Raw genomic sequence first — 18,802 nt, forward strand, 5'->3', positions numbered from 1 at the left:
TTGGCATATAATTTTTATAGTAGTCTCATGATTCTATGTATTTCTGTAGTATCAGCTGTAAAGTCTCCTCTTTCATTTCTAATTTGATTTATTTGAGTCTTTTTACTTTTCTTAGTCTAGCTGAAATTTTGTTGATTTTGGTTATCTTTTTGAAGAACCAGGTTTTAGTTTCATTATTCATTTCTCCTGTTTTTTCTGTTCTCTATTTATTTCCACTTTGATCTTTAGGATTTTCTTCTACTAACTTTGGGCTTACTTTGTTCTTCTCTTTCTAGTTTTTTGAGGTGTAAAATTAGGGGTTTTTTTTTTTTGAGATTTTTCTATCTCTTAATATATGAGTTTATTGTTATAAACTTTCTTTTCAGACCATTTTAATTGCATCCCACAATAGTTGATATGTTGCATATCAATTTTACTTTATTTTGAGATTTTTCTTTCCTTTTGATTTCTTCTTTGAACCCTTGGTTGTTTTGAAGTGTGTTGTTTAGTTTCCACACATTTGTTTGTAGATCTTTTTACTTTCCTCTTGTTGATTTCCAGTTTCATACCATTGTGATTAGAAAAGATAGTTGGTATGATTTCAGTCTTAAATTTGCTAGGGTTCACTTTGTGATGTATCATATGATCTATCTTGGAAAGTATTCTTTTTGCACTTGAAAAGAATGTATATTCTGTTGATGTTAGATGGAATGTTCTGTATATGTCTGTTAAGTCACTTTGGTTCTAAAGTGTGGTTCAGTTGCAAAGATTCCTTGTTGGTTTTATGTCTGGATAATCTATCCATTGTTGACAGTGGAGTGTTAAAGTCCCCTATTTTTATCGTATTGCTGTTTATTTCTCCCTTAAGATCTATTAGCAGTTGCTGAATATATTTCAGTGTTTAGGTCTTGGGAACATATATATTTATTATTGTTAGAGCTGCTTGATATATTGATCCTTTTATTTATATATTGAATATCTTTGTCTCTTGATATACTTTTTGGCTTGAAGTCTATTCTATCTGATTTAAGTTGATTATGCCCACCTATTCTCTGGTTTCCATTTGCTTGGAATATCATCTTCATTCTTTTCCTTTGAGCTTATATATGTCTTTAGAGTTGAAGTAAATCTCCTGTAGGCAGCATATTGTTGGGTCTTTTTTGTTGTTGTTGTTGTTAACCATCCAACCACTCTGTGTCTTTTGATTGGGAATTCAATCCATTTAAATTTAGGGCAATTATTGATACATTAGGATTTACTACTACCTTTTAACCTTTTGCCTTCTCATTATTTTGTCTCTGCATTATTTCTTTTTCCTCTGCTTCTGTCTACCTTTGTAAGTTGGTGATTTTCCATGGAGATTTACACAATCTGCCCATTTTTACTGTTTTGTGTGTCTGCTCTAGATTTTTACTTTGAGGTTATGATGAAGTTTACATAAAACATCTCATAAATAAAATAATCCTTTTTATGTTGATGGCAATTTATCTTCATTCACCTATAAAGATTCCATCTTTTTACTCTACTCCTCCTATACTTTTATGTCAAATTACCACAGTTTATGCTGTGATTTTATTACCAATTTGGAGTAGCTATAGTTATTTTTAATGTTCTTCTCCTTTAATCTTTGTGCTATAGTTAAGTGTTTAATATACTATTCTAAAAGTTATGATTTTTATTCTAAGAGTTACAATTTTCTAATTCTGTCAGTATATTTATCACCTTAAGCAGAGTTTTGTGTATTTTCATCAGCTTGAAGAGATCCTTTGAACATTTCTTGTAAAGCAGGTCCAGTTTTGGTGTACTTCCTCATCTTTTATTTGAGAAAAACTTTCTATTTCATATCTAAAGGATAACTGCTGAATAGAATATTGTTGGCTAGAAATTTTTAGCCTTCAAAAGCCTGACTATCCCACTATCTCCTGGTCTATAAAGTTTCTGCTGAAAAATCTGCTGATAGCTTAATGGGGTTTCCTTTGTATGTTTCTATATTTTATTCCTCTAGCTGCTTTCAGTTTTTTCTTTATCATTGACATTGACAGTTTTAATATAATGTGCCTCAAGAAAGATCTTTTTGAATTGAGATAATAGGTGTTCTATTCGCCTCACTGACTTCTATGTATATTCAGTTTCTTCCTCAGGTTTGTGAAGTTCTCAGCTAATATTTCTTTAAATACACTCTCTGCTCCCTTCTCCCTCTCTTCTCCTTACATTAATCTGATGTTAATTTTTCTAATAGAGTCTGATAGTTCTTGTAATGTTTCTTGATTTTTAAAAAACTTAGTTCTCTCTCTTCTTCCACTTGAATCAATTTTATATTTTTATTCCCAAGCTCACATTCTCTCTTCCATCTGATCTGCTCTATTTCTAGTGATTTCCAATACATTCTTCATCTAATTTATTGAGTTCTTCAGCCCCAGAGTTTCTGCTTGGTTCTTTTTAAGAATTTCAATAACTTTGGTATGGTTCTCATTCTTTTCATTAATTTTATTCCTAAGATTATTGTATTGTCTTTCTGAGTTTTTGTAGCTCCTTAAATTTTTTTCATAGCAGCTATTTTGAACTCTTTATCATTTAGATCATAGTATTTCATTTCTTTGGGTTTGGCCACTGGAAAATAGTCATTTTCTTTTTGCAATACCATATTACTAAAATTTTTTCATAGTGTTTAGTGAAAAGTGCCTCTTCCATGACATTGGAAGTATCAAACACCTTTTTTATTTAGGTAAGGCTTTGTTTACTTTGATTCTAACAATTCAACAGGTTGGTGATTAAAGACCTTCTTTTTATTTTCCAGAAGGTGGTGTTATAGCAGAAGTTTGGGGTTTCTCTTAGTTAAGCTGTCCTGCTGTTAAGGTTGGAGGGACATGCATAAAAGAAGCACCTTCAACTTCCACCTCTTTTACCGGAAAGATTGTGCTGGCCCACTGCCACCTCTGCCACCACTATTTCTACTTCTGCTGCTGCCACCTCTGTTGCCACTCCCCTGGCTCTGCAGCCTTCTCTGAGGTTGAATTCATCAACTTTCAGGTGCACAGGTAAATCAGTGTCTCTCGGGTATCCAGGTGTGTTATTCAGATGCACTTTTTGTGGGGGAGGAGGTGTTATGGATGTCCAATTTGTTGTTAACTGGAGGGGAGAGAAATAAGGAACAACACATACCACCATGATGCTGATTTTAGCTGACATCCGTATATTTTTGCAAAAGATTTATATCTCTACCTACTATCTATCTATCTATCTATCCATCTACCTACCTATCTATTGTCTATCTCTCTATCTATCTGTCTGTCTGTCTATCTATCATGGGCTTAAGAAGTACCTGAATTTTATCAGTTTTTATTCCCATTTCAGAATATCCTCTCATGTGTGAAATATATATTCTATATAGTTATAATGGTAGTTTCAAATTGAAACATACTTAACTGTTTGTATAAATTCAAATTTTCTTCTTCTCAGAGTTCTTTGATAGTGCCTCCCATGTACTTGAGGTTGGAATTTGGAATATGTATGGTGCTCTATAGTTTCACTGAAAAATTGATCTAGATAAGACAAGACATCTTTAAAGCAAATTCCACAGGGCATCTCCATGGCTAGTGATGAACTTCTGGGCAGTAATTAACTTTTGGTTAAATGAATACACTGAGACATATAATGTTTTGACTATGCAAACTCTGATGCTGAAACAGCAGATGCCATTTCCCCAAGGAGAGATCGTGCCTGTGAAAAAATGCAGTGCAAATTAGAATGGAAACATTATTCTTTCCCTCTTCCTCCTAGATCTGTTTTTTGTTTCCTTTTCATTTATTTTGTCTTTCTTTCAATGAATAGGTTTTGTAGATTTATTGAAGTAGGATAATTTAGGTGATAAAAGATGAAAGAAATTTAAAGACAATTGTTATTTGACAGTAGAATAGAAAGTGCAAACTGCTAACTGTTCTCTATGTCTACTCTTACACCTCTAATATAAACAACATTAAAGCAAGTTATTTTATTCTAAAATGTGACTACTGCATGGGCAGAGACAATAAAAGGTACTTGTAAATACAAATTGGTGTCCTAGGGAATGAATGATAAATGTATTACAAGCCACCATTTCTGTAGGCTATGCACTTCACTACAGCATAACAATTCATTTATTATTGCAACTCTTTGTTGACCTAAAACAATAAAACAACCAGTTATTTTAGTAGCAAAATGGATTTGTCTGGAAAAAGCAAAAACCAAAAAACAAAACAATATGGGACATGCAATCTGTGGCAAACTACAGGCAAGTCTGGAGAACAAAAGAGAGGAACATTCTTTCATAGAGAATGAACAGTTGGGAGGGGTAGTTACAAACAAAGAGTCCATTGGAAGAAACTGGGAGTTTGAAATGTAATTGCTTTTTATTGTCTTGAGTTGTGACAATCTCTCACTGGTTGGGCTGTTGCTGGGTAAAGAGAAATTCTTCCTTCTGCTGGGTAGTAAAGTAGTAAAGTAGTAAAGTAGTAACCTTCTTCCTGTTGGAGATACAAGTAATGTCTCTTCTTGTTGGATCTACCATTGATAATTAGTGGAGGGTATGAGAGCTCCCTCTTCTGGCCTCCTGATGCCATTTTAAATGAGGTTTCTGTTTACTAACTTTCACATTTCCTCCTTTTCATCAAGATCTTTCTCTGAAAGCATCTCTGATTAAAACTTAAGGGTTTTTTTTCTTCTAGATTTAGTGTCCTTTTGTCCCTGATGCCAGGAAGGACCATTCAAAACTGGAGGGAAAGTGCACAGATTGGAAATATATTGAGGTCACATTTGAGTTAACAAAGATGGGTAGTAATGTGATCTCTCAGGCATTTCCCATGCAAAGTCTGTATCTTAGAATAGTGAGTACGGTAAAAGCACAAACAAAACTGAAAGAATTATACAAGCACTTTGGGAAGACACAGTGCAGGAATAAACATGAAGGAATGGTTGACGAAATTTTCACAAAATAGCAAAACTTCAAAGACTTAAAAAAAATACTGTTATCTCAAAAGAACTCCTTGCAACCAAATGTTTTATCAATGAAACAACCTGTAGTTTGCAAATTCAAACACCATGAATTTTGATAAGAATTCAGAGTCAGTTAATAATCAGATGAAAGAAAGAGTGTTCTGTGAATTCTAAACCTTCTAATAGGCCTGATCCAGACATCTTAGGAAAACTGTTTCATCAGATGTCATCTGCTTTAATTCTGGGAAATCTTTACTTTCAGGTTACCAGATGGTGTGCAGGTCCAGTTAGGTTTTGGTGCTTTCTTTAGATGTGTCATATGAATTCAAGAGTCTGTTCCCTGAAATTTAGCAGCCCAAGGGTGTCTTAGTAATGGGTTATAAGACCTTTCCTATGAGGTTGAAGAGAGTCCTTCTGGAGGTGTCTTTTTCCCATGGATGAAATCTCTGGGTTGCAAAGTGTGATACTTAAGGTCTTCATTTCCCTGGAGCACATTGTGAAATGATTGCTCTACCAAAGCATGGTTATTTTTCATAGAAGCAACTGGGCCTTTAAAATATTGAAGTATATCTTATTTTATCAACTGCAGCTCAAAAAGGCAAGGGACAGGTGCATTGGACATATGTCACTATCTCAAAATGTGATGTGAGAGTTTATGAGTTTCAAAGTGAGTGGATCTGAGATTTAGAAAGACCAGTGGCTATGCTTTTGGCCAAGGTATTTGGAGGTCTTTACAAATTTTACCCATTGAGTCTTAATAGTGTTGTTAGTGCATTCAACTAACCCTGAAGATTGAGAGTGGGAAGCACAAATCAAAGTGTAAAATTAGCCAAATGCCTGACCAGTAAAGTGGGTTCTTCAATCACTGTAAAGTTTGAGAGGGATTCCCCAGGCAGTGTTAATCTTTTCTAACAAAATGTTGGCCACAGAAGAAACAGTGGCCTGTCTATAATGAAAAGCCTTGATCCAGTTAGAAAGTACACAGAATATGAATGAACATATTTATATCTATGGGACAGGGCAGCTATATTAAATCCATTTGCCAAACCTTGAATGGGTCATTAGGTAATTCAAAGTTTCTGGGAGCATTGAAAACAGATTTTTCTGGATTGTATTTTGGACAGACAGGACAAGTGAGTTAGGCACTTTTTGTTACCTTATTAATATTTCCCAACAAATATTGGATTATGAATACTATTATTTTGTCAGTAACCAATGCTTTAATGCATTTACAGTGGTAACTAATGGGAATTTTAGAGTTTTTGGTAAAACTGGATTGTTGTTCGGCCCAAACCAGAGTCCTCTTTTTTTTATCAAGCCAACAGTTATTAAATTTCCAGTATTGTTTTTCCTTTCCTGGGGCTAGTTCTTGAGCATATTTAGTGAGTTATTTTTTCAAATTTTGACCTGGGAAAACATCCTTTTGGACATAAGAACAATTTTTAATTTTTTCTCCATAAGAGGTAAGGGAAACTCCCTGTTTCCATAGCATTCCAAAGTCATGGGCTACCCCAAAGTCATATTGTCTATCTGTATAAATGTGGTTTTGCCCTTGGCTAAAATACAAACCTAAATGAGTAAGAATAATTCAAGGACAAAGAAGTCAAAAGCAAAGGTGCTGTCTCGATGACTTCAAAAGAAGTTGTAACACATACCCAGCGCGGTATTTACAGTTTTCACTTTATAAGTAAGAATCATGAGTAAACCATGAAAAATCTGCATTGATTAGAGAAATTTCTTGTATATTATTAAAGAGAGAGTCAAAAGGTGATATGTCAGCTGTAGGCAGTCATGAGAGGTTTTGTCAGTGAAGGAGGGGAGAAGACTAGCAGGACTGAGGGTTTTATAGCAGGAAATAATTATGCAAAAAGCAGTTAGCAAAACGATTTCACAGTAGGTGAGATGACTGAAAAGTGTTGAGTGCAATGAAAATTCAATAGGACTTCTACTGCAGCGGGTACAAAAATGGTTAAAGGGGATCTCATAATTATTTCTTCAATGGACTTACCAGAAGGGCAGTGGCAGGAATGGCTCTGAGGCAGGGGGATATCCTCACGCCACAGAGTCCAGCTGTTGGTTATAGTACCTTATGTGTCAATGACAGTCTATGTTTTGGGGTTATTACTTCAAGGGCATTCCCTTCCTTCTCATACACAAAGAGGAGAAAGGGAAGCTGATAATTAGGATGTCCAAGGACAGGTGGTCTTGTGAAACTTTTCTTTAAGACTCCAAAATCTATGTTATTTTGACCTTCCCAAATAATGGGGCCAGGTTTGCTGTTTTTTAATAAAGCATATAGGGACTGGGCTATAAGAGAAATTTGAAATCCAATTTTGACAGTAGTTAGCTAGCCCAAGAAAACCTGGTAATTGGCACTTAGTTTTAGGTTTTGAGAAGTTTAGGATGCCATGAAGACTATCTGGATGCAAAAGTAGTCGTTCCTCTAAGATCAGGTACCCTAAATATCAAGTTAGAGTTTGAGAAAACTGCAATTTTTTGCATAAAGAGACTTTATATCCCTTAAAGGCAAAATGTTTTAACAGGCAGATGCTACATTCTTACAAAGAGGTTTGAGAAGGAGAAAATAAAAGCAAATCATCTATGTATTGTAACAAATTAAAGCTTGCAGAAAACTTTACACCATCAAAATCAGGTTTTAAGATTTGTGAAAAGTAAGAGGAACTTTATGTAAAACCCTGGGGCATTACTGTCCATGTATGTTGCCATTTTCTGAGGTAAAGACAAAATTATATTGGTTAGCCTTATCAACTGGAATACCAGAGAATGCATTGCCTAGATCAATTATGGTGAAATCTTTGCTTTTAGTGGAAATGGATGCTAATAGTGTGGGGGGTTTGGAGCAATAATGTGTTGAGGGATAACAATTTTATTTATTGCTCAAAAGTTCTAGACAAACCTCCATCCTCAGCCCTTGGGTTTTCTCACAGGTAAAAAGAAGTATTAAAGGAACTAGTGTAAGTGATAATGAGGCCCTGAGCCTTGTAATCTTCTAGTATGGGCTTTATATGTTGAAGTATTTCTTTACTTATGAGGTCCTTTATATATAATTTTTTAATGGAAATATAGTCAGTTTACAATGTTGTGTCAATTTCTGGTGTGCAGCATAATTTTCAGTCATACATATACATATATTTATTCCTTTTTATATTCTTTTTCATTATAGGTTGCTATAAGATGTTGAATATAGTTCCTTATGTTATATAGTAAAAACTTTTATCTATTTTATATATGGTATTTAGTATCTGCTTATAAGGTCTTGACTAATTCTTGGGAGACATCTTAAGAGGTCTATTTAAATCTTGATGGGAGTTATATTGTGGATTTTGCAAATATCACTTGGAGATTTTACCCATAAGGAGGATGGCAGCTGATTCAATAGGGACAAATGATCAGTTTCTCCAGAATTAGTTCCAGTACCATCAGAGATTGAGCAAATAAAAGATGCCAAAATTGTCAATTTTAATTTACCTGTTGGCTATTTTGATTGCTACTGTCAAATTTTATTATTTCCCCCTTTTGGGAAAAAGAAATTCTGACATGATACTTTTCTAAGAAATTTTGACCTAATCAATAAGGGCAGAGGCACTAAGGAGAAAAGGATGTGTATCTCTCAAAGGGCCTAAACAAAGTGAGTAGGTTCAGAGACAGGAACATGCTGGGATATATTTGAGATCCCTACTATTTGAACTGTTTTAGTACCCTGAGGCAGGGGCTGCTTTATAACAGTGGGTGGCCACCAAGAGTGTGGCTCTGTTGTCCTTGATGACAGATTCATTCTTAGTCTGAAGAGTTGTTGCTTTGAGATGATTAAGAAGGAGAATTGGGAAGAACCACTGTGGTTCCTTGGAGCCAAATCATTGAGAATTAGGAAGATATTAGAAAGACTGGTTAGAGGGCTACAGGCATCTGAAGTGTTTATGTTTTGACAGTCTTTTCTCTGATGTCCTGGCTCTTTGCAATGATAGCAGAAACTAGCAGGTTTTCTGTCTCATTTAGGGCCCTCCCCTTGCTAGAGTTGAAAATTAAGAATTTTGACGGTTTTTCTTTTAGGTGACTTCTAGGATGTGAGTGAGCTGATTTACCAAATTAACTAAATCTGGAGTAGACACAGTTTCCAATTTCACCCTAGTCCTTTTACTAAAAGAGAAAGATCCCAGTTCATCCCACTAATAATCGCAGAGATAAAGGCTACCTGGATGTATTCAACTTTTGATTGAAGACCATAATTTTCCTTGAAAACAATATGATAGCTATTGTAATAATCCTGAGCAGGTTCATTAGATTTTTGTATACAAACCTGAATTTTGTTCCAATCACTAGGCTTAGAAAAGGGTACTGTACTCAGTGGAGTTCTTCACTGAGTGTTATAGCTTTATGCCAAAATTTAGGGGTTTGTTTTTCTAAATCCCTTTAATTCTGTTCCCACTGGGCAAGTTTCATCCAATATTTGGCTTGATTCTCATCAACAAGCATGTGGAGTAACTGATATAGATCTGAAAAAATAGGTTGTTAAGCTTGAATAACTATGTTAAATTCTTCAACAAACTTATGGGGGTCCTCAGTTATTTTAGGAAATTCTTTAACTATGGCTTTTGATTCAGCCTTAGTCCAAGGAACATAAGAAACCTTCAGTTTGTCTGGTTTGCTTGGATCCTTGGAAGACATATTTAAAGGCATAGGTTCTGAAAGGTTCAGATAAGGAGGGAATGGGAAGTTTTAGGGAAAAGGGGAAGTTTGACAAGAAGATTGGAATGGGGAAGTGGAGGGTGTGAGGAGGTAGAGGTAGTGTGGAAAGGAAGGAGGAAGATGACACCAAAGGTGGGGCTTGGGCACAAAATGGCTGCAACATATCCAGAGACTAAGAAGATGGAGACGAGGAAGGAGAGATTCAGAAGCTGTTTTATCTTTCTTCAATTATTTGCCTCACTTAATTTAAAAATTAGATTTGCAGAGAGGCAATGTTAAATTCTTAATAACATTTGAGAGCCTGCAAACACCAATCAAAATAAGTGTTCCATTCAGTTTTTTTAACATTTTTTATTGAGTTATAGTCATTTTACAATCTTGTGTCAAATTCCAGCGTAGAGCACAATTTTTCAGTTATTTATAGTCATTTTACAATCTTGTGTCAAATTTCAGTGTAGAGCACAATTTTTCAGTTATACATGAACATATATATATTCATTGTCACATTTTCTTCTCTGTGAGCTACCGTAAGATCTTATATATAATTCCCTGTGCTACAGAGTACAATCTTGTTTATATATTCTACATTTTGAAATCCCAGTTTGTCCCTTCCCATCCCCTGCCCCCTTGGCAACCACAAGTTTGTATTCTGTGTCTATGAGTCTGTTTCTGTTTTGTATTTATGTTTTGTTTTGTTTTGTTTTTAGATTCCACATATGAGCAATCACATATGGTATTTTTCTTTCTCTTTCTGGCTTACTTCACTTAGAATGACATTCTCCAGGAACATCCATGTTGCTGCAAATGGTGTTATGTTGTCGGTTTTTATGGCTGAGTAGTATTCCATTGTATAAATATACCACCTCTTCTTTATCCAGTCATCTGTTGATGGACATTTAGGCTGTTTCCATGTCTTGGCTATTGTAAATATTGCTGCTATGAACATTGGGGTGCAGATGTCTTTTTGAAGTAGGGTTCCTTCTGGATATATGCCCAGGAGTGGGATTCCTGAGTCATATGGTAAGTCTGTTCTTAGTCTTTTGAGGAATCTCCATACTGTTTTCCACAGTGACTGTACCAAACTGCATTCTCACCAGCAGTGAAGGAGGGTTCCCTTTTCTCCACACCCTCTCCAGCATTTGTCATTTGTGGATTTTTGAATGATGACCATTCTGACTGGTGTGAGGTGATACCTCATTGTAGTTTTGACTTTCATTTCTCTGATAATTAGTGATACTGAGCATCTTTTCATGTGCTTATTGATCATTTCTATTTCTTCCTTGGAGAATTGTTTGTTTAGGTCTTCTGCCTATTTTTGGATTGGGTTTTTTTCTTTCTTATTAAGTCGTATGAGCTGCTTATATATTCTGGAGATCAAGCCTTTGCTGGTTTCATCATTTGCCAAAAATTTGTCCCATTCCGTAGGTTGTCGTTTTGTTTTACTTATGGTTTCCTTTGCTATGCAGAAGCTTCTAAGTTTAATTAGGTTCCATTTGTTTATTCTTGCTTTTATTTCTGTTGCTTGGGTAGACTGCCATAGGAGAACATTTTTGAGATGTATGTCAGATAATGTTTCACCTATATTTTCTTCTAGGAGGTTTATTGTATCTTGTCTTATGTTTAAGTCTTTGATCCATTTTGAGTTTATTTTTGTGTACGGTGTAAGGGAGTGTTCTAGCTTCATTGCTTTACATGCTGCTGTCCAGTTTTCCCAACACCATTTGCTGTCTTTATTCCATTGTATATTCTTGCCTCCTTTGTCGAAGATGAGTTGACCAAAAGTTTGTGGGTTGATTTCTGAGCTCTCTATTCTGTTCCATTGGTCTATATGTCTGTTTTTGTACCAGTACCATGCTGTGTTGATGACTATAGCTCTGTAGTATTGTCTGAAGTCTGGGAGAGTTATTCCTCCAGCCTCTTTCTTTTTCTTCAGTAATGCTTAGGCAATTCTGGGTCTTTCGTGGTTCCATATTAATATTATTATGATTTGTTCTAGTTCTGTGGATATGTCCTGGGTAATTTAATAGGGTTTGCATTAAATCTGTAGATTGCCTTGGGCAGTGTGACCATTTTAACAATATTTATTCTTCCAATCCAGGATCATGGGCTATCTTTCCATTTTTAAAAGTCTTCTTTAATTTCCTTCATCAGTGTTTTATAGTTTTCTGTGTATAATTCTTTCACCTCCTTGGTTAGATTTATTCCTAGGTATTTTATTACTTTGGGTGCTATTTTAAAGGGGATTGTTTCGTTACTTTCTTTTTCTGTTGATTCATTGTTAGTGTAAAGAAATGCAACTGATTTTTGAACGTTAATCTTGTAACCTGCTACCTTGCTGAATTCTTCGATCAGCTCTAGTAGTTCTTGTGTGGACCTTTCACGGTTTTCTATATGTAGTATCATGTCATCAGCATATAGTGACACTTTTACCTCTTCTTTTCCAATTTGAATCCCTTTTATTTCTCTCTCTCACCTGATTGCTGTGGCTAGGACATCCAAGACTATGTTGAACAGGAGTGGTGATAGTGGTCAGCCTTGTCTTGTCCCATATTTTAGTGAGAAGCTTTTGAGTTTTTCAGCATTGAGCACTATGCTGGCTGTAGGTTTGTCATATATAGCTTTTATGATGTTGAGATATGTTCCCTCTATACCCACTTTGGTGAGAGTTTTTATCATAAATGGGTGTTGAATTTTATCAAAAGCTTTTTCTGCGTCTATTGAGAATGATCATGTGGTTTTTGTCCTTTCTCTTGTTGATGTGAAGTATTACATTGATTGATTTGCATATGTTGAACCACCCTTGTGTCCTTGGGATGAACCTCACTTGATCATGATACATAATCTTTTTTATGTGCTGTTGGATTCTATTTGCTAATATTTTGTTGAGGATTTTTGCATCTATGTTCATCAGTGATATTGGTCTGTAATTCTCTTTTTCGGTAGTGTCTTTGCCTAGTTTGGTATCAGAGTGATAGTGGCTTCATAGGATGAGTTTGGGAGTATTCCCTCCTTTTCAATCTTGTGGAAGAGTTTGAGAAGGACTAGTATGAGTTCTTCTTTGTATGTTTAGTAGAATTCCCCGGTGAAGCCATCAGTCCTACACTTTTATTAGTAGGGAGGTTTTTTATTGTTAATTTGATTTAATTTCTAGTGATCAGTTTGTTCAAGTGGTCAGTTTCTTCTTGGTTCAGTCTTGGTGGACTGTATATTTCCAGAAACTTGTCCATCTCCTCCAGGTTATCCACTTTGGTTCCATATAGTTTTTCATAATATTCTCATATGATATTCTGTATTTCTGTGTTATTTGTTGTAATTTATCCATTTTCCTTTCTTATTTTGCTTCTTTATGCTCTCTCCTTTTTCTTCTTGTGAGTTTGGCCAGAGGTTTGTAGGTTTTATTTACTTTTTCTAAGAACCAGCTTTTGGTTTGATTTTTTTTTCTAATCTCCATTTTATTCATTTCTTTCCCAATCTTTATTATTTTCTTCCTTCTAGTGACTTTTAGGGTTTTTTGCTCTTCTTTTTCTAATTCTTTCAGCTGGTGGCTTAGATTGTTTATTTGAGTTTGTTCTTTTTTGAGGAAGGCCTGTATCACTATAAACTTCCCTCTAAGCACTGCCTTTGCTGTGTCCCATAAATTTTGTTTGGTTGTGTTTTCATTTTCATTTGTCTCAGGGTGTTTTCTCTTTTCAACTTTGATTTCCTCATGACCCACTGGTTTTTTAATAGCATGTTGTTTAATCTCCATGCTTCCCTTTTTTTCTCCTTTGCTTTTCTGTAGTTCATTTCTAGTTTCATGGCATTGTGGTCAGTTAAGATCCTTGAGATAATTTCTATCTTCTTAAAAGTGCTGAGACTTCTTTTGTGCCCAAGTACATGATCAATCCTAGAAAGTGTTCCACGTGCACTTGAAAAGAATGTATATCCTATTTTTGAGGGGTGTAATGCTCTGAAAATATCCACCGATTGTAGTTTTTCTATTGTGTCCTTTAATTTCTCTGTTGCCTTATTTATTTTCTGTCTGGAAGATCTGTCTAGTGATGTTAATATGGTGTTAAAATCTCCGACAATGATTGTGTTCCCATCAATATCCCCCTTTATCTCTGTTAGTAATTGTTTTATTTACTTAGGTGCTCCTATATTGGGTGCATATATATTAATGAGTGTAATATCCTCGTCTTGTACACCTGATTTTTTTGGTTTTTCCATTTGCATGGAATATCCTTTTCCATCCTTTCACTCTCAATCTATATGTGTCCTTCTCCCTAAAGTGGGTCTCTTGCATGCAGCATATTGAAGGTTCTTGCTTTATTATCCAGTCTGCCACTCTACATCTTTTGATTGGAGTATTTAATCCATTAACATTTACAGTAATTAATGATAGATGTGTGTTTATTGCCATTTTGAACTTATCTTTGCAGTTGACTTGGTATTTCCTCTTTGTTCCTTTCTTCTTCCTTTTTTGGTTTGGTAATTTTCCTTTGTATTATCATGCATTTTATTTAGTTTTTGTGACTCCCTTGTAAGTTTTTGTCTTGTGGTTACCCTTTTTTGTAAGCCTGTTAACCCATAACTATACCTGTTTGTATTAAACAGATAGTAATATAATCTCAAACCCATCCTACTGAGAACAAAAAATTTAAAAAGGAAAAAAAAGCTATGATCATCCTTCTACTCCGCCATCTTGGTCCCTCCCTCCTTCCATTCAGTTTTGACAGTTTTAAGGCCATGGCTGTTCAAGTCAGTTTTAAGAAAAATTTAAGTTTAAGAAGTTCAACAGTTTTGTGTAATGACCATATGTCTTCTAAATTACTTTTGATAAAGTCAGTATAATTAGAAATGTGTATGTGGAAGGACCACAGTTTTTAAACATAAAACTGGCCAGGGTCCCTGAAAGGAGGGGCACCCTCAAATTATTTAAATGACTGGGATCCCATTTCTTAGAGCTTTTTCTCTAGAGCAAAGTAAAAAAATTCCTAAACAGCATAGTTCCAATAGGAATAGCCCACTTCCAAAGGAATCAGACCATAAGCTTAACAGCAGTTCCAGCTGGAACAACCTGATTTCAAAAGAGTCAGGCCAAAGAGCCAAATAAGTAATCAGAGAAATAACAACGCCTTTAAAAGAAAGGCCTAAGCTTTCTTTAAAAAAAAAAAAAAAAAAAAAAAAAAAAAAAGCAAATCCCAAATAAAGCCTGGAGAATTTCAAAAGAGTGGGGCTTCAGTCCAAAAGAAAAGTTACACTCCAGGGTCAGCAAGAAGGCAGGGATCTCAGTATGTACCACAACCTGTTTTCTCACCAGCCTCAGAGTTATGGGAGGTCTTTCTTTTTATTTTATTTTTTAAAAAATTGAAGTATAATCAGTTTACAATGTTGTGTCAATTTCTGGTATACAGCATAATGTTTCAGTCATACATGTACATCCATATATTCCTTTTTGTATTCTTTTTCGTTATAGGTTACCACATGATATTGAATATAGTTCCCTGTGCTATACAGTATAAACTTTTTGTTTATCTATTTTATATATAGTAGTCAGTATTTGCAAATCTTGAACTCCCAATTTATCCTTTCCCACCCCCTTTCTCCCTGTTAACCATAAGTTTGCTTTCTCTGTCTATGAGTCTGTTTCTGTTTTGTAAAAAAGTTCATTTGTGTCTTTTTTTTTTTTAAGATTCCACATATAAGTGATATCATATGGTATTTTTCTTTCTGTTTCTGTCTTACTTCACTTAAAATGACAAACTCCAGGTCCAACCACGTTGCCGCAAATGGCATTATTTTATTATTTTTAATGGCTGAGTAGTATTCCATTGCATAAATATACCACAACTTCTTTATCCAGTCATCTGTCAATGGACATTTAGGTTGTTTGCATGTCTTGGCTATTGCAAATAGTGTTGCTATGAACACTGGGGTGCATGTATCTTTTTGAATTAGAGTTCATCTGGATATATGCCCAGGACTGGAATTGCTGGATCATAGAGTAAATCTATTTTTGGTTTTTTGAAAAATCTCCATATTGTTTTCCATTTTCCATAATGGCTGCACCAAACTACATTCCTGCCCACAGTGTAGGAAGGTTCTCTTTTTTCCACATCCTGGGAGGTCTTCTTTGTAACACACTTCTCTGACACTAAGTCATGTTGACTTAAAACAATAAAACAACCAGTTATTATACCAGCAAAATGGATTTATTTGGGAACAGCTAAGAATTACAATTTGGGACATGCAATCTATGGCATACCACAGGCAAGTCCAGAGAACAAAGAATAATGTTTCTTTATAGAGGAGAAGGGGAAATTGGGAGGGATTGTTACAAACAAAGATTTCATTAGAGGAAACTGGGAGTTAAAAGTGTAGTTAGTGGCTTTTCATTGTCTGAGTTGTGACACTCTTTCATTGGCTGGGTTGCTGCTGGGTATAGAGAAAATTTTCCTTCCTCCTGCTGAATGATAAAGTAGTAACTTTCCTCTTGTTGGAGATGTAAGGTACATCTCTTCTTGTTGGGTCTGCAGTTGATGTAAAGTGGTAGGGCATGAGGGCTCCCACTTCTGGCCTCCCAACTCTATTTTAAGTGAGGTTTTTTTTCCTTTTTTTTTTTTTTTCAATTTTCACAACTCCAATGAAGTAAAATTTTCTTTATACAACTAAAAATGGCAGAAAAGGCATTGGTAGGTTTTATATAATCTTTAAATTAGTTATTTTCATTAATTGATAAAGGGAAATTGGTTTGGAAGCAGCTGCATGTAACTTATTTGACATACAGAGTTAGTCAAATCCACATTACTCATGCAAATAATGTATGTCATATTTTTATATATAAATTTTATTTTATTTTATTTAACATTTTTATTGAGTTATAGTCATTTTACAATGTTGTGTCAAATTCCAGTGTAGAGAACAATTTTTCAGTTATACATGAACATATATATATTCATTGTCACATTTTTTTCACCATGAGCTACCATAAGATCTTGTATATATTTCCCTGTGCTATACAATATAATCTTGTTTATCTATTCTACGTTTTGAAATCTCAGCCTGTCCCTTCCCACCCTAAAATAGCATATGTAAAATTTTTAGAATACTGTCTGGCATATAGGAAGTGCTATATGAGTGTTAGTTATTAATAGTAGGGGTCTCTTTTTCCCCTCAAACATTGAAAGCCTGTAACATTTTGTACAAGGTATGGCAATAATCGTGAAGGATGAAATAGAAAGATACCAAAAGTGAGTTCAAGCTAAGTAAAATGAAGTGGAGAGTACTATTTCAGTATTATTAGTCTTGGAGCTTATAAGGATCCTACTTTCTGTCAAAACTAGATATCTGTAGTATTCAAAATTATTGATATCTTTTTCATCTTTAGCATTCTCCCTCTGGCTTCTGTAATACTGTTTATTTATGGTATTTTCTCTACAGATCTTTCTTTCTGGTCACTTTAGCTCTTTTTTTCTTCAGTCACTTTTTGTAGGTATTCTTGAGTCACAAAGATCACATACTGTTTGATTCAATTTATATGAACAGCCCAGAAGGTAAATCTATAGCTACCTAAAGTATGTTAGCAGTTGCTTAGGATGTGGAGGTGACATGAAACAAGACGTTTTGGGGGGAGGGTAAAGAAAATGTTCTAAAATTGATCATGATTATATACTAAAAGCTATTGAATTACACACTTTCAATGGGTGATTTTTTATGGTATGTAAATTATATATCAATAATACTGTTAGGAAAACATGTAATAGAAGCTCCTAATTGTCCACAAAAATCCATTATTACATACATGAATATGCATATACATTTTCCAGAGCAAAAGAATAAAAATAGAAGCTGTATGGTCTTACAAAAAGATGGAAAATTAAATGAAACAAAGTAAAAATTAATGCAAGGAAATAAAGAATAACATTGAACAGTTGAACATAATAGTAAACTCAAAATAAGATAGTAATAAAAAACAAGTTTAAAAGTTATCAGTAATTTCTAAAATTATGAGTGTTCAAAGTGCTTAGTCTCTCAACAGACTACTGCTTACAAGAAACACAATAAAACAATAATAACAATGTTGAAATTAAAGATTGAAGAAACATATAGAAGGAAAATTTTAATTGAATGAAATCTGCTACAGCTATATAAATGTTAGATAAAATTGATTTAAAAGGAAAAAGCATTGCCAGGAAGATATGGAAATTTAATATATATCTTAGCATAACTTCAAAATATGTAAAGCAAAAGTTGATAGAACCACATGGTAGAAGAGACAAATCCATTGTCATAAGGTAAGATTTTGACACAATTTTTAGTATTAGATCAAACAGATGGAAAAAAAGTATTGAAAGTAAAGAGATTTAAACAGCACGCATATCAAGCTTGATCAAATTGATCAAATATAAAATATTTCATCCTGAAACTGAAAAATACACATTCTTTCAAGCACTTGAAATGTACTTACAGAAAACTGACTATATAACAGATCATAATGACAGAAATATATTATTCAGATTATTTTAATGACAATTCAATTTGATCAGAGATTAGTGCAAAGCTATAACTAGAATCCCACATTTTCAGAAATTGAGATATATTACTATATAATTGAACATTAAAAGAAGAAATCAGGATAGAAATTTTAAAATGTGTAGAATTTAATGATATAATAATACATAACAAAATTTGTCAGATACAGTTAAAGAGATATTTAAGGTATTCAATTATATATACAATATTTATATACATGAGTATACACACAGATATGTAATAGAGGACAGATAAATAGATAATAATAGATGAAAGAAGTAGAAAAGAAAGAAAGAAGCATCAAGCATTCATCTGAAGTAATTAGAAAAAGAACTACAAGAAAAACCCCAAAAAAGTGAAAGGAATGAAATAATAAAAATAAGAGCATATCACTAAAAAGTGACACAACATTATAAGCTGACTATACTCCAATTAAAAAAAGAGAAAAAATAAGAGCATAAATTCATGAAAGATAAAGTAAATATTAAATTGTGAGGATAAGGAAGAGTGTTGTCAGGAAAATGCCAGACTATAAAGACCCAGGAAAATGGCAGAAAGCTCTAGGCCTTTGTACCTCCAAGCAAACATCTGAAAACAAGTAGAGACTGGCTAGAATAACTTAATAGGATTT

The sequence above is a fragment of the Camelus dromedarius genome, chromosome X (genome assembly GCF_036321535.1).
Source record: "Camelus dromedarius isolate mCamDro1 chromosome X, mCamDro1.pat, whole genome shotgun sequence".
Taxonomy (NCBI): Eukaryota; Metazoa; Chordata; class Mammalia; order Artiodactyla; family Camelidae; genus Camelus; species Camelus dromedarius.